The sequence below is a fragment of the Lottia gigantea genome (assembly GCF_000327385.1).
Source record: "Lottia gigantea unplaced genomic scaffold LOTGIsca_86, whole genome shotgun sequence".
Classification (NCBI taxonomy): Eukaryota; Metazoa; Mollusca; class Gastropoda; family Lottiidae; genus Lottia; species Lottia gigantea.
In genome coordinates, this window is record NW_008710834.1 from 960,570 (window position 1) to 975,334 (window position 14,765).

Here is a 14,765-nt window from a genome sequence, read left to right on the forward strand (position 1 = left end):
TATGAATGATGCAGGCACACTAACGGTTTTTCGGCGATTTTGTCGACGACTGAAGTCTTGTTTGAGTTTCACCAATCAACTATGGGCACACGAGGAGACAAAACTACAGTCTCTCGTTTCCACTATGTCGATCATGCATGTGAAAATGAATCTGATTGGACGATGACGATTATCTTGCTGACAATAAAACAATCTGCAAAAGATTTCAATGTTACAGTTTCAAAATGTAATAAATCCTTACGGCGACGCGATGATCGTGAGATTTTACGTAAGATTCGCGACGGTGATTTTAACATTTCTATTATATCCTACTTTTACACATGTAAATGTAACGAAAGCGAAGAGAGAACATGTAATTGAAGCGAGACTACCAACATGATATTGAGAGAGACTCAGACCACAAACAAATCTACTATTGTATTTATTCTATTTTTGTGTCCTTATTCAGAACGGCTGTTTTCGATAACTTTGTAACATCCAGTTGGATCGATCTGCTTAGGTGTGGTTTTTTAATCTTATTTCGAGATTTTTAATATCTGAAACACTTGCCAACTGTTATATCGTGGTTTCAGATTCTATCACAATAGATATTGTCACTTAATTTGGTCATACATTTGAAGTTATAACAACAACAAAATTCCAAACGTCCACATTCGAAACCGTTTCGGCAGCATGAGTTATACCCTAAATCCGCTGTTCTCGCTGATTGATTTTTCCGACCCCATTTCCATCAAGGCGGGTCAAATCGCGACCCCATCCCAATTCCTTTAATCAGAAAGCAGCCATGTACCTAGCATATAATCTAAACCTGTACGCATTTAATTACCAACTCGTACAATATACCAACTTCATTATCCAGGTTTTGAGCGTCTGAAGAAAGGGTGTTTCCATTACGGAATTCCTAGCGCTATATGGTCATAGGCAGCTTCGTAGGTAGTAACAGAATATTCCTAACAGACAAAAAGATTTAGTGTCGTTAGTGGAGATGAAGGATGGAGAGGGGGTCATTTGTGTAGTTAGTACCCTCACTTTATTCATGAGAAATTTTTTTTACAATACTCTTTTGCCAGAAAAGGAACAGTCCTAGGCTTAGTTCTGGGTACTAGGCTCGATCAAGGATAAACCAAAATCCGGCGATATCATGAGTATCTAACCCGATTTTGGTATCAACGTCTTCTTGCAGTTGTGTCAATTCTTGCTAGGACCAAACCATTTAGTCCCCGAGACCCCGCATTTGAGAACAATGTTATGTTCAGTGATAAGGCTAGTGTAACAGTTTTGTCCTTGCCTGAAAAGAGTCGAATATATCTTTTATTTCATTTCAAAACATATTAGTTAATACCCTGTGCTAATATATATGCATAATTGCACAAACAAATTGACTTGATCAAATGGGTTTCTTAGAAAACAAATAATTCAATTTTTAGAAAATTAAGGGAAACCCCCTAACAACTACCGAAACTATTGATAAACTGGTGGGTGTGGATATTTATAAATTTGAAAAAAAAGTAAACCATCAAATGGTTGGGCCTTTTATATGTTTGTGTTAACAGCAAAATCGTCAATATCACGATATATTCGGACAACCCAATTGCTCCTGTGGTAACCAATTTGAAGACTCTGAACCTCCACCCCTGTCCGGAACATTCAGAGGCACGAAAAACTAATCTCATCATATTAAGTTTAACTATATTATGTTAGAAGTGTTAGGAACTTCCAATTTTGCTAACCTTATCGTTAGTGAACAGGGCTAACCTCGTGTAATGCCTTCTTTGAATATTATTTTGATACCTTCACCCACACCTACATATTTTTCCTTTAACATCCTACTGATATATCAATTGATACTTTTTTACAGTTGAAACACCATGTCAACAATCATTAATAATAGTATTCGAGCAAGCTCATAATTTCATCGAATGAAACAAAGGTTTTGTATTACCCAGATTTTCAACCAATATCACCCGCACTGAGGTGTTAAGACCATACACGTAAATGTATAGCTTTATCTCAAATTAACAAAATTCTCATAATTTTTTTTTAATGTTATCAGTGTATTACTTTACATATATCATGAAATTTATTTTTCGCTAAAGGGGTAATATAGGCGAAATTGCAATAATATTAGATTGTGAACCATTAAGCTTTGGTATATACAAAGTGGAGCCGAAAAAAATAATCTGCTAACATTCAATAAAACAGTATTATCACTGTTGAAATAGAGCTCTATAATAAAATGTAGAGCGACATACAAATATTAAAACAAAACCTAAGAAACATGTAACTCAGGGCTTTACGCTATGCGATCTCTCTGACAACTGACCTACACAATTCAGCTTACGTTCCTGGTGAAGTTGGACAAGTAGAACTTATTCTCATGTCTACTCTTCGAGACGAATTCGGAATGTTTGTTTAAAGAAGTGTTCATCGGGGCATTAATGATGGAAAGCTTAACATATTATGTACATTTAGTAGACATAGTCGGACATAATTCGGTCAATAGATAAAGGGCGTTGATACAAAAATTCCGTGTTCCAAAAAATATATTATAGATACACTAAAACATACGTTATTGCAAACAGAAAAGTCACAAAATTCAAAGCAAACAAATACATAATGACAATATATCATAGTTTTATTATATAAACTTTTCCACATGACTGACAAAATGGCCAACAACGTACTATACAACTCTCTTAAAGCGTTTCTTGTTTTGATGGCAGTTTGTAATAAAATTTCATTTAGGTAATTTTTTTTATTACAAAAAGTATAATATATTTGTGTTGAATGGTTTTCTTTTGGTATTTCGTCCATTCAATAAAATCATAAAATTTTTACAAATTCAAAACTCTTAGTCATTGGTTTTTAGTACTTTTGTACAATGTGTACAATATGTTAGCAAAGTGGCTTCTAAGTACTAGCATGTTTTTTCACCTGTTAAAGGTTTGCTCGGACCAACTGGCGATTCAAAGGTTCTCATGGCATCTGTCGGTCGAAGTGCCAACATGAAAAAGTCTCCGACAACTAGAAACTGCCTCCGAACTGTAGTGTCAAAGATTCTCTAAGAACTTGGAGACCTGTAAAGGCGTTCTAATGTTCATTCGATCCGTCAAAAAATTGGAAAAAAATCATTCAATTTGATGGCTACAGCCTTTCGACCGCTCCGGTTTGTTGAAAATCCAATTACTCCGAATTACTGTTATAATCGCAACGTCGACCTTAATGGAATATAGTCCACGTCCGACGTTACGTTATGCAGACCGATTAATAAATATTAATGCAATTATATGTATAAAGCAATATAACATGGGTCAATTAAAAAAAAAATATGATGAATAGATAATAATTTGTGAAGGATGATATATTTGTGAGTTACATAGTAATTCTTTACAACTCTCCAATTATCTTTACTTCATCTTTTGCGGCTTGTACTGAGTGTACCTTGGATTTAAAAAACGCTCGAGGCAAAATCTATCAAAATCGGTGCAAAAATAGTTTAATCTTAAGTAATTCGTTGGACATTAACACACAGCAAAAACGAAATTATCTACGAGATTGGTCGGATGAACAATGCTGACCTTAAAACACTACGAATAGGGATGTTCAATAATTGGAGCATTATTTTGCTTTTTGTTGCTAAATATTAATGCTTAAACGATCACACCATAACATCGGTAGTCCACATCGAAAGGAGTGGGGAATTCTTCTTGAAATGTTCCGAATTCCAGAGAATAACAAACCGTGAGTAATATCCTGCAGTGAAGTCGTTGATATTAACGCCTTCCTTTATCCATTTCAGGATAAACACATGTACAACCCACAGCAATTTCTTCTAGTTTCCACTGAGAAACACCATTCAAAGGGTTTGTTCTCATGACTTTTCTGGGATACTGAACCGGCTGACATATTCCTTGGTAGTTTTTAAAACATTTATCACAGTTACATGCGGCCTCTAATATATATTTGGGTTCTCTGTAACTATCGTAGTTCAATCTGAAATATTAAGGGTAAGGAAATTGGTATGTATCGGAAATCTAACTATATCTAAATACTATTTTATTTTGAACTCTTCAGAAGGCATCGATGTTACACAATTTATTGCCTATATCGTAGACCGGAATAGCATATAATGGCGCAAGAAAGTTCATATTTCTACCGATTCGGAGCTATGACATTTTTTTATTTACGTTTTTAAGTATTATGTTTTTTCGACAATTTTTAAATCCCATTGAACATTAAACAATATAATGTATAATTATATTATTAAAACATTACTATAATTGTAATATAAAGTTGCATTAAGTGGCTAATATCGATATCTATAAACACCCTGTCATTATTTCAAAACATAATATTTTCCTAACAATAAGAGCTAATCTTAGGCACATGTTCTTTTCAATCTTACATGTACACAACTACCAAAATATTTTACAAAATTTGTTTTATTTTTTTCATGGTCGTAGCTTTTTAAGTGGAAGCTATAGATTAATTTAGTGACCGAATAATTCGAAGGCTGTTGGATTGGTAGACTTATTGAGTACGGGTTAAAACTAAAAATCTGAATTAAAATTGCGTAAAACTGCTTTCGAAATCATAGTCTAGCATCGTAAACGTTGCCGTAATTTTCTGACGAACAGAGAATGCAATAAAAGCCCGTCTCCATCCACATTTTTTGCAGAATAAGAAAAAATTGAGTTTTATTTCGGGCTGTATGACAAAAAGTGTACAGATGATGGGTGGCACAGATTTGTCATGACGATGTTGACGTGAAGTTAACTAGATGCCACGGTTGACTTCTAAATTATAATATAGACCTGGATATATGAATCATGATAAATAACAGCGGTAGTCCCATTGTGTGTACAGAGAACGTTTATACCCTCAATTGTATCCCCAACTCAATTCTAAGAAATTATGATTTATTATCGTTTTCTCCTATGTGTGGAAACCAAATCTATTCTACTATATCCAAAAAATGTTTTGAGAGAGATCACTCACAAACGCTTCTTGGGAGGCTCAACCAAGGCTGTTGTGTTGTTCCCCCATTAAGTCAGTCTGCAATCTGTTTGCACTGGAAGGATTGTGAGGTCACTGTCAAAACTGACAAAACTTTCCTTCAAAAGTAATAATTAGTATACATTTTTACCTCAAATGAGAAGGACACGAGCTATGCGTCATAGTTGCTGGAAGCTGGATTGATTGGTCTGAATATGATGTCGATCTATAAACATGTCGCCTAGTTTGTTTATGATCTGGACAAATTTTATTACCAGCATAATGGTACAATAATGTCTGTTGCGTTTTTAAGTCGACCAAATCATCCTTGTGACGTAATGGCAAATACAGGTAAAATGTTTCGTCAATATTGGAATTTTTCAGATTCGAAGCTCTCGGAAATGATAGCGTTCTTGGTAGGGTGAATAACATAACCTGAAAATTAATATAAAATATCTCATAAAATGAAGTGTATGGTATAGCACTGAAATTTAATTATTAGGTGTTAATAAAGCCTTCTATTCTCAGTTCGGACCAGTGTTAATTAACTGTGTTAATGATATCAAGATGATATTGGATATGATTAAGTATAATAAGAAGAAAACCCAATATCAAGACCCTTAATCCTAATTTCTAAATAAAGTGTCTGCTCCACCCTAGGCCTGTACATTTGGGAGAATCAAACCCTCCCTTCCCCGAAAATTAAACAGGTCTCATTTTCAAATATCTGGTATTGATTTTACAAACAGACGATAAAGCCCTCTATTCTCAGTTCGGACCAGGCCGAGATAAAATAGGACTATTTTCATTACAATACTTTTACATTGACATTATACTAGTTTTTCAATTGTAAACAGAAACTGTTCTTTTGTATGCTTATCTGTGGATAAGTTTTTGTAGTCACCCGGATGTAATATAAGGAAGGCCCAATTAATCGTTCTTAGAACGGTTAACATTTACATTACACTAATTTATCGAGACCGAGATAAAATAGGACTATTTTCATTAAAATACTTTTACATTGGCATTATACTGGTTCTTCAAATGTAAACAGAAACCGTTCTCTGCATGATTATCTGTGGATAAGTTTTTATAGTCACATTAGTACATTACACTAATTTATCGAGTCCGCTTAGAGACCATCATCTCTAGGTGGGCCAGAATTCAAACGGATTTCATATTGGTTACCCTTAAACATTTCACCCGTTCCGTTCTGATAAGAGACAATATTAGTAATGTAAAAGTCGATACGTAAGGTTTCTAATTGAAATATGATTTTAGATTTTTTGCTGTTAAACGATTTAAAAACTTCACAATATTATTTAAGTGTAAAATCTTATATGAATGGTTTCCCAAATGTTAACAAAATACCTAACACATTTTTTTTGCAATACATAATCCATATAATACATTAGGACTATCCAAAGAAAAAAGAATGTATGTGTATCTGAAATTGTGTCATACTGTGTTAATGATATCAAGATGATATTGGATGTGATTAAGTATAATATAGATGTCCATCAAGATGTTACTAAGTAATATAAAGAAAAAGACTTGACATTTATGTGACAAAGTAAAGAAAAGAAATCATCGGATTTCACAAACGCAAGAATAAGTATATTAAAAAATTATTTCGCTATGATTCATCATCGGTAACATTAAACAGGACTCATTTTCAAATATCTGGTATTGATTCTACAAACAGGATCTCTTTTGCAATTTTAGGTTCTTATTTTTAACTATCGAGTTTAAATTATTTTTTCTTTCATCTCTGCAAAAAGGTCGATGGTTTTTATATCTCGATGGCTTTTGTTAGTGTTTCTTAGTCTATGCAGATTCTTCAGGTTTTTTTGTTCAGAAATATTGTGGAATTTGTCAATTTTCTATTTGTGATCTCAAAGAATTCTGTATTGGTCCTTATTTCTTTTGTTTTAGATATCATGTTCCGAATATTATTATTAGATATCCTGCATCTATAGGTTCGTATTTTTCAGATATCCTGCATCTATAGGTTCTTATTTATCAGATATCCTGTATAGCTTCTTTTTTTTCAGATATCCTGCATAGGTTCTTATATTGAGATTCTATATACATTCATATTTTGATGTCCGGTATAAAAGGAAAAACAAAATCAATATAATGGGTCTTCGAAAGTGATGTGAGTTGACAAACCCAGTCGTAGAGTAGTATCAAGTGATCTGGAATGTTGAAAGATCAACGAGAAAGACAATATGTTTTTGTTCTTAAATTAAGATGACCAATGTTAATGGATCAATCAGCAATGATTTCGCAAACGTTATATATAGGATATTAAGTTATCCTGCATACGTTCTTAAATTCAATTGTCCTGCATGCGTTCCATTTAGTAGGTTTTCATTCTAAACTTATTCTGATTAATTTCTTATGTTTACAAAACAAAATATGGATTGATGCTGATAGAAATCCGAAGTTTTCCAGTTTTCGTGCAAAATATATGTGTCCATATTCATACTCATTCTAAGGTATTATTTCGTCTGTTTTTATAATTTATGCATATCTATATGCTAAATAATACATATTTACAATAATTTATGATGCTGCTGACAAAAAAAAAGATATAAGCCTAATTCAGTTACAACTCTTGTTCAGTTAAAGGCTTTTAGTTTTTCTCGAAGAATAACTATGAATTATAGAGCAAAATACGGCCATCAAAATGAATCAAACAAACTGAATAAATATATATTATTGGTAACCTATTTCAAAAGGGCCGGGTATAAAGTGAACATTTATCGAAAAGAAAATATGTTATCACTATACAAAATCGTAGATAAGTCGTGTAATAGTCGGTACATGTATCTTATATCAAATACTATATATAATATGTTTAGAAAAGAGTAATATTAAACACTTACATATGATATAGTTTTCAAAATATGCATTAACATATCACTTATTGTTAGATTGATATTTCCCCATATAATCCGAATCCTCAGAATAAATCATTGTGACCACTGCAACTATTCATTCATCTACACATTGATTCTTACACATTACGCATGTGATCTAATTTTCAAGACGACACACGTTAAAATCTCAAACAGGAAGTAAATTAAACAGTAGAGTTGATAGTTCAGGACCTTGTGAACTAATAATATTAACATTAACTTGTAATCATCCCTAGTACCTGTCCTCTTTAGAAAGCACTGTTACTCCTTAACAACAACGTAGAACCAGTCTTAGACTCCCATAATAGTGAAAGGAGCCATCCGATTTAACTAGCGTGTAGAAATGGACTTCTGCTTTCATACCTTATCTAGCGACCTTGAATTAAATTTGAAAATTGCTGTATTAAATATACAAGACGTTGCTTTTTCGTGGACGTTTTAATTTGGATTACGGACCTGTAACTCTTCACTTCCGGAGGTACGTTTGCGAAATTATTACTGATTGATCCATTAACAATGGTGGATGAATCAAAATCTAATGATATATAGACACAGCTTTATGGAACAACAATCACTGGTTAAAGTTTTATGCAACGTTTCGACGTGTTTCCCCATAAAGCTGTGTCTATATATCGTACTCACAATTGCTAAATGCCCATTCAAAGACTTCAAAATCTAATGTTTGCCTGAACTATAAATATGGAGTCCACGGGGATTTGAGGTGTTTACGTAAATAGATGATTTTTTTTAATTAAAGGGGTTTTCTAAAATTGTATGTTTATCGGGGAAACATATACAGAAACAGAAACAATATTTGCACCAATCAAATTTTCAGTAAGACGTCGGTAGTTCCTGCAACTCCACACAAGATAAGTGTTTGAAGACGTCACTAATAGCAAAATATGCTTTTTCAAATTTAAGATCCTTCGCAACTAGTGACGTCATCAAAGCTTGATTATTTTTTTAGCTGAAACGTTTAAAAAAGGTAAGGGACATAACCCTCCTAAACATACGTAGGTTATAGTTATAGTGTTTTACTAGATGAAAATTAAGTTAAGATTTTCAGTGGCCATTTGTCTCAGAAAATAAATATGGTTTATATGGTTCTATAAAGCTGCTTTAATTCTTGATATCCATTCGTGTCCCACATGTTTTTTAAATACTACAGAAAGGTGGATCTTCACAAAGAAACGATTGTGAATCTATCCTTCGCTTTATCCTACGCGAAATATCCACTCGTAGTAAACAAACCATTCTCACCATATGAAACACTTAAAAAAATTACAGTTTAGACCTAAATCAGAACGTACAACCTTCGTATGGATAGATGTAAGATGATGATTAGGACATAAAAAACAGAGGTACTCTAAGGGTAGAGGGGCCTTATGTGTGATGAGGGTCAAGTCCATCTCATACACATGTACTTGTGTATATGTATATTTCTGTTTGTATATATTGTTAAACTGTGAGAGTTAGTACCTCTCTGATGTCCATGTACTTAATAACAGCAACATAGTATGTCCACTTAATACGTATGTTTGTGTTAAACTGGTTGTCCATCGATGTATTGTGAATTTTGTTCATTCATTATATTATCTTCGGTGTTCAGGGTTATATTTGAAACAAATGTTACACTTTCGATGACGTGATAAACGGAGAGTGATTTGGAAGATTAATATGGCTCATAATTTAACCTTGTCATGTACGATATCGTGGCGATGGCTATAATAACGGGCTATTGAATCTAAAGTGGAGTATTAAATTATGACACAATCGGTAATAATTGTTAAACCACCGCGGTGTGAAATATATCACTGTAAAATACAACAATAAGTGGACTGAAGTCCCATAAATTACTTCTTTTTTTTTTTTTTTAGCTCAAAGGGGCAGTTCGCAAAATTTTCATTATCAAAAACGTCGTAGTATATATATGTATCTACATAATCAAACTGAATATCTTTTAGAAGGTTTAATAAAAAACGTACAGTAATTTTCTAACAGCTTCCAAAAAACACAACGAACTTTAGAAGTTTACGTCAACTAAGTAAATAGTTTTAAATAGTTTTAGCATTTAAATAAATTAACCTTTTTGTAGTAAAAACTTTCAGAAACGTTTATGGATACATTTCTCTAGATTTTCGACCTACGAAAAACCGGAAAGCCCCTTTTCAGATTTCGAAACATTTTGCATTGAAACGGGCATCTCGTACTATCATAATGACTAGGTATTTTGTCATAAATGTTTTGCCTAAACTGAGATACTCTTGGCATTTAATTTTATTTGCCTGTGTTGCAGAACATTGACAAATGCAGATATCACAAATACATGTTGATTTTACAATAGAATTGGTTAGAAAAAAGTGTCCCTTTGTTGGATATTTTCTATTTTTTTTTATTATTTCTTAATGCATATTGCGATATGATGCATACAATTATTTCAAAGTTCTTTTCGTGCTGAAAATTTCTAGACTATTGATCTTTTTTAATGTAAGTATTTCATTTGAACGGTTATGTGGTAGTTATTTCCCTTTTGTTGTACTCTAAAATATATACGATAAAATCTCTATTATCAAACTTAAACAAAGGTTATATTAATTTAAAAAGCCAAATTTCTCACATTGGTCTTCTAGTAGTCGCCTTACTTACGGATTTCAACTACTTTTGAAATTTTGGGAGGTAATGAGGCGCTTCGTAGCCTAGCGTAAAATATTTGGACAATAATAATTTATGTCGTTCATTTCAGTCAGGCTATATTCTCCGACAGGAAAAAGAATGCAGAGAAAACCTTCGAAAAAAATCACGAAAAATAAGGATTAATAGGGGGAATGGGGGTAATGCAAACGATCAATGATCTTGACAGTAGTAAACGAAAGTAAAAGGTTGAAAACCCCGGTCTTTCTTGATAAAGAAACATACATGCAACGAATATAGAAAATAACAGGCTGGTCACGACCATCAGTCAGTTAAAGAATCGCCAAAATTGTGTCGAAAAAAAGTGAATCTCATATATATATATTATGATATAGTAATACATGTATATGAATATTCAGGGTTGGGCTTTTGACCACTCAAAAAACCCTTTTGACCACAGAGCTTGTTTAAACCGGTTTTTTTTTTTAGCAGTGTACACCATTTAAAACAATGCTTACTATTAATGTTCGTATAACATTAGCTTTAAGGTATTTATTCTATGGGTTGATACTCTTTAAAAAAATCAGTATCTTTCAGCCTGCTTCTCTGTGACTGTGCTTTTACCAGTCAATTTCGTATATATCCTGTAAGACACTGTGGCAGTTTAGATATAGAGTTTGCAGCCTCATGTGCACTCAGACGATTGCAAATGTTTGTGTGAATCCGGGTGGAGTTAGAGAATAATATTTCGATGGATGCCTTCTAGCCACCAACAACAGATTATTAGCGCAGAGATAACTAAATACAATATTATTTTACAAATTCCATTTATGCCATAGTGCATTGAGCGTTTTAATCTCCTGCTAAGTTATAGACAAATATCAACGTTCCTGGTCATATCTTGAGAAAACGTGGCATGTCTGGCCTCGTTGATCTGTCATTCTCCCCATGTCATACAGGGAACAGAGAAATCTTTCTTTCCAAAGAATTTGATGCTTGTCACTTTGGTGTCTTTCTCCATTATTTCGAATGACTTCTTAAACTGTCCTGTTGATGATGCTGTTCAGTCACTTCGAACTGCTGTCTTGGCATTTCAAATTCAAGAGGTTTAGCCTCTAAGGCAGAAACGATGCCCGTGACATCAATATATCTCCGACTGTTTTCAAATCCACGACCCATGATGGTATGTGGTGATGTTGCTCTGAATCAGTCATTCTGCCAAAAGATTGACCATTATATCAGTATCAGTATCATAAAATGCAACTTAGTGTATCGACGTCCTCGTGATTACTTAACAGGATGAACATGAACATTGTGTTATAGGTCTAATGCAGCAGACAATATGTCCAGAAAGTGTCATTCTGTACACTTAATGGGCGGAATCCAGCGAGTAATTTGTCTGGTATTGACCATTCTGTACTTTCTGGGATGTGTTAAAGAAAATTAACTTTGTGTCAAGTGAAACCAATATAGTGTTTCACCTAGTTAAATTGTATAGGGCCTTTTTCCTGAAGGTTGGGCAAGGATCATCTTGTACTTGGTAGAATATTTTCAAAATAAATATTTTCAATCAATGTCTTTGATCTAGTCAATTTTGCCATAACACTGGATGCTTAGGTGTGATGTTTGAATTACCCTAAAAACACTGGTATGTAGTAGATTTCTCAGCTTGAAAGACGATGTTAATGTGTTAATGTAGACGTGAAACGGGTGAACTGTTGCCAGTAGCCCAATCTTTAACGATATTTCAATTTAATTATTTAAGTCTTAAATTTGACCATGTGAAGTTAAGGATGGCACTAACGAGTGGTATGATCCACTTCAGCCCGAGGTCTACAGCAGTATAATATGTTATGACTTTTCTAACTACCAATTGTATACCAAAAATTCTCATAAAGCCTTGTAAAACATCGTAGATAGTGAACTAGAATAAACGTTTTAATACTTTTTCTAAATAGATTAATGCGGAACGCATTTTCGAGATTTTGTAGTTTGAAGTGTCACCTGCTGATTATGTTCTCGTCCGGCGCGGCTTTGTTCTAAAAAGGTAGCCGATCAGTAGCTGTGACTCTCGAATCTATATTTCTTTGACTAAGTGCAGTTGTGCATCACGCCTGTACAGTCACAATGCATTTATGACAGATAGAATATTGTAATATAGTGTGGAATCGGAATGCACACTATGTCACTAAGTTGTATTCTTTTACCAAGAAAGGGTTGGAACATCACGATATTCCTTCTTAGTCTTGTCCAGCCTTCGGGATCAGAAGATGAGAAGTGAACATGCGATTACTGCAAACAGTGAAAGTGTAAGCGATATGCGATCTAATTCTATTGACGTCATGTAATAAATATCCATAGATTAGGCAGTGACTTGGTAAGTGTACATGCGTGAAAGTGTAATTGATATGCGATCCAATTCTTTTGACGTAAACAATCATGTTACATATATCAATAGGCAGTAAGACGTAAACACCATTTTTTACATATCCACGAATGATATTGCAGAATCTTCCATGAATTGGTGTTTACGAGCCAACAGACGCACCATCACGGCAATTAACATTTTACGCGTAATTCATTCCCGTGATATTAAAGACGGTGTGAAAATAGAGCAATTATATTTTAATGTGGTCCTTCTTGACTTCCTTATTATTCACGTGTTTAAGCCATTTCAGTCACATGGAAAAAGTCTTCCGTCCGTATAATGTAATACGTATACAAATACGTTTTACTACACTTCCTTTTTATTTTCTTCATTCATACTCTGGTAATTATTTGTGGTTAAGAAAGGTTAATATCTGATACCCAACGCACGTCAAACGCATGGAAAATGGAAAATTTCAATGATTTTTTTTTTCATTTTAAAAATACAGTATAGTTTTTCATGATAAAATATATTTTTGACTCTTAATTATATAACTGTGTTTTTGGTAAATTTTAAATTAAATATGTGCGATGATACATTGTTTTGAACGATTGCAAGTACATCAAGCAACATATTTGATACAAACATAGTATTGTCAGATGTTGCTAAAAAAACGTTATAATTAATAAATTTTTAAATTAATCCCAGTAGAAAGGGACGGGTCTTCGAATCATTTTTTTTTATAAGTTAATAACTTTATCCCCAGGTATAATTTCCTTATATTTCATTACGTGCACAGTTTTGCTTTGTTTTTCTCACGTAATAAGAAACAACCACGAGTGTCAGATTAGATTATGGCTTTCATTTCAAACGTCTCCATAAGTGTATATGCACAAAATACAAAAGGGAACCGTTTATATTTTGAGACCCGAAAAATACCAATTCTTTTTCTCCGATATTGTTTGAACGTTGGCCATAAACACATATTCGCCTCACCCAGTTTCTTAAGTCTATAAAAAGACCATTCATCCTTACACTAAACCTGAATGGCCCACGAAGAAATATTATATGACAGCTTACCTCAACTGGTATGAAGAAAAGGTACACGACCCAATTTTTGATTGGTTCAAAATTACAAATTTCCCACGGTCTATATAGATTAGTAGTTGTAGTTTATGCCCGTTCAACTATAATATACATTTATAGTTTTTTTTATCACGAGTGAACTAAATATATCACTGTAATATGTCAAGCCATATCGTAGCATTCCGGAGGTGTACGTTACAAATTGTAATTCACACAAGGATTAAGGAAAACTTTCGAATTAAGTTGAGAAGAGTAACGATATGACTCATTTCTTTGACAATGCATTCGTTATGTACACAGTTTAAAAAAAAGTGACATTCTCACTGTTTTTGAAGAGTGCTGAATTTTTTTTAAACAAATATCGAATTTCGAAAGATTAAAACTAATTTTTCAACTGGTGGCATTTTATCTACGATTAATTAAATAGCCTTGTGTTTCTCTGAAATTGTCAATGTTCTGAAGATTAAGCAAATAAATACCGACTTTTGCTACATTATGACCAAATTTGAAAACTTCATCGATTTCAGTTCCGTTTGCCCGCCGAGAGGGTACAAGGTTTTCGGATCATTTTGTACAATTATTATGAAATAAAATATAACGTAATCACCGAATATAATAACTGTAAAACTTAATTTTGACACGTGTTGATCATGATATTACTAAATGATTTGGAAGAGACCAAATCAGCGCCCAGTTTTGTCGTTCCTTGATGCCATGCCCTTGACGTTCGTCAGCAAATGCCGATGTCTTACCAGTAATAA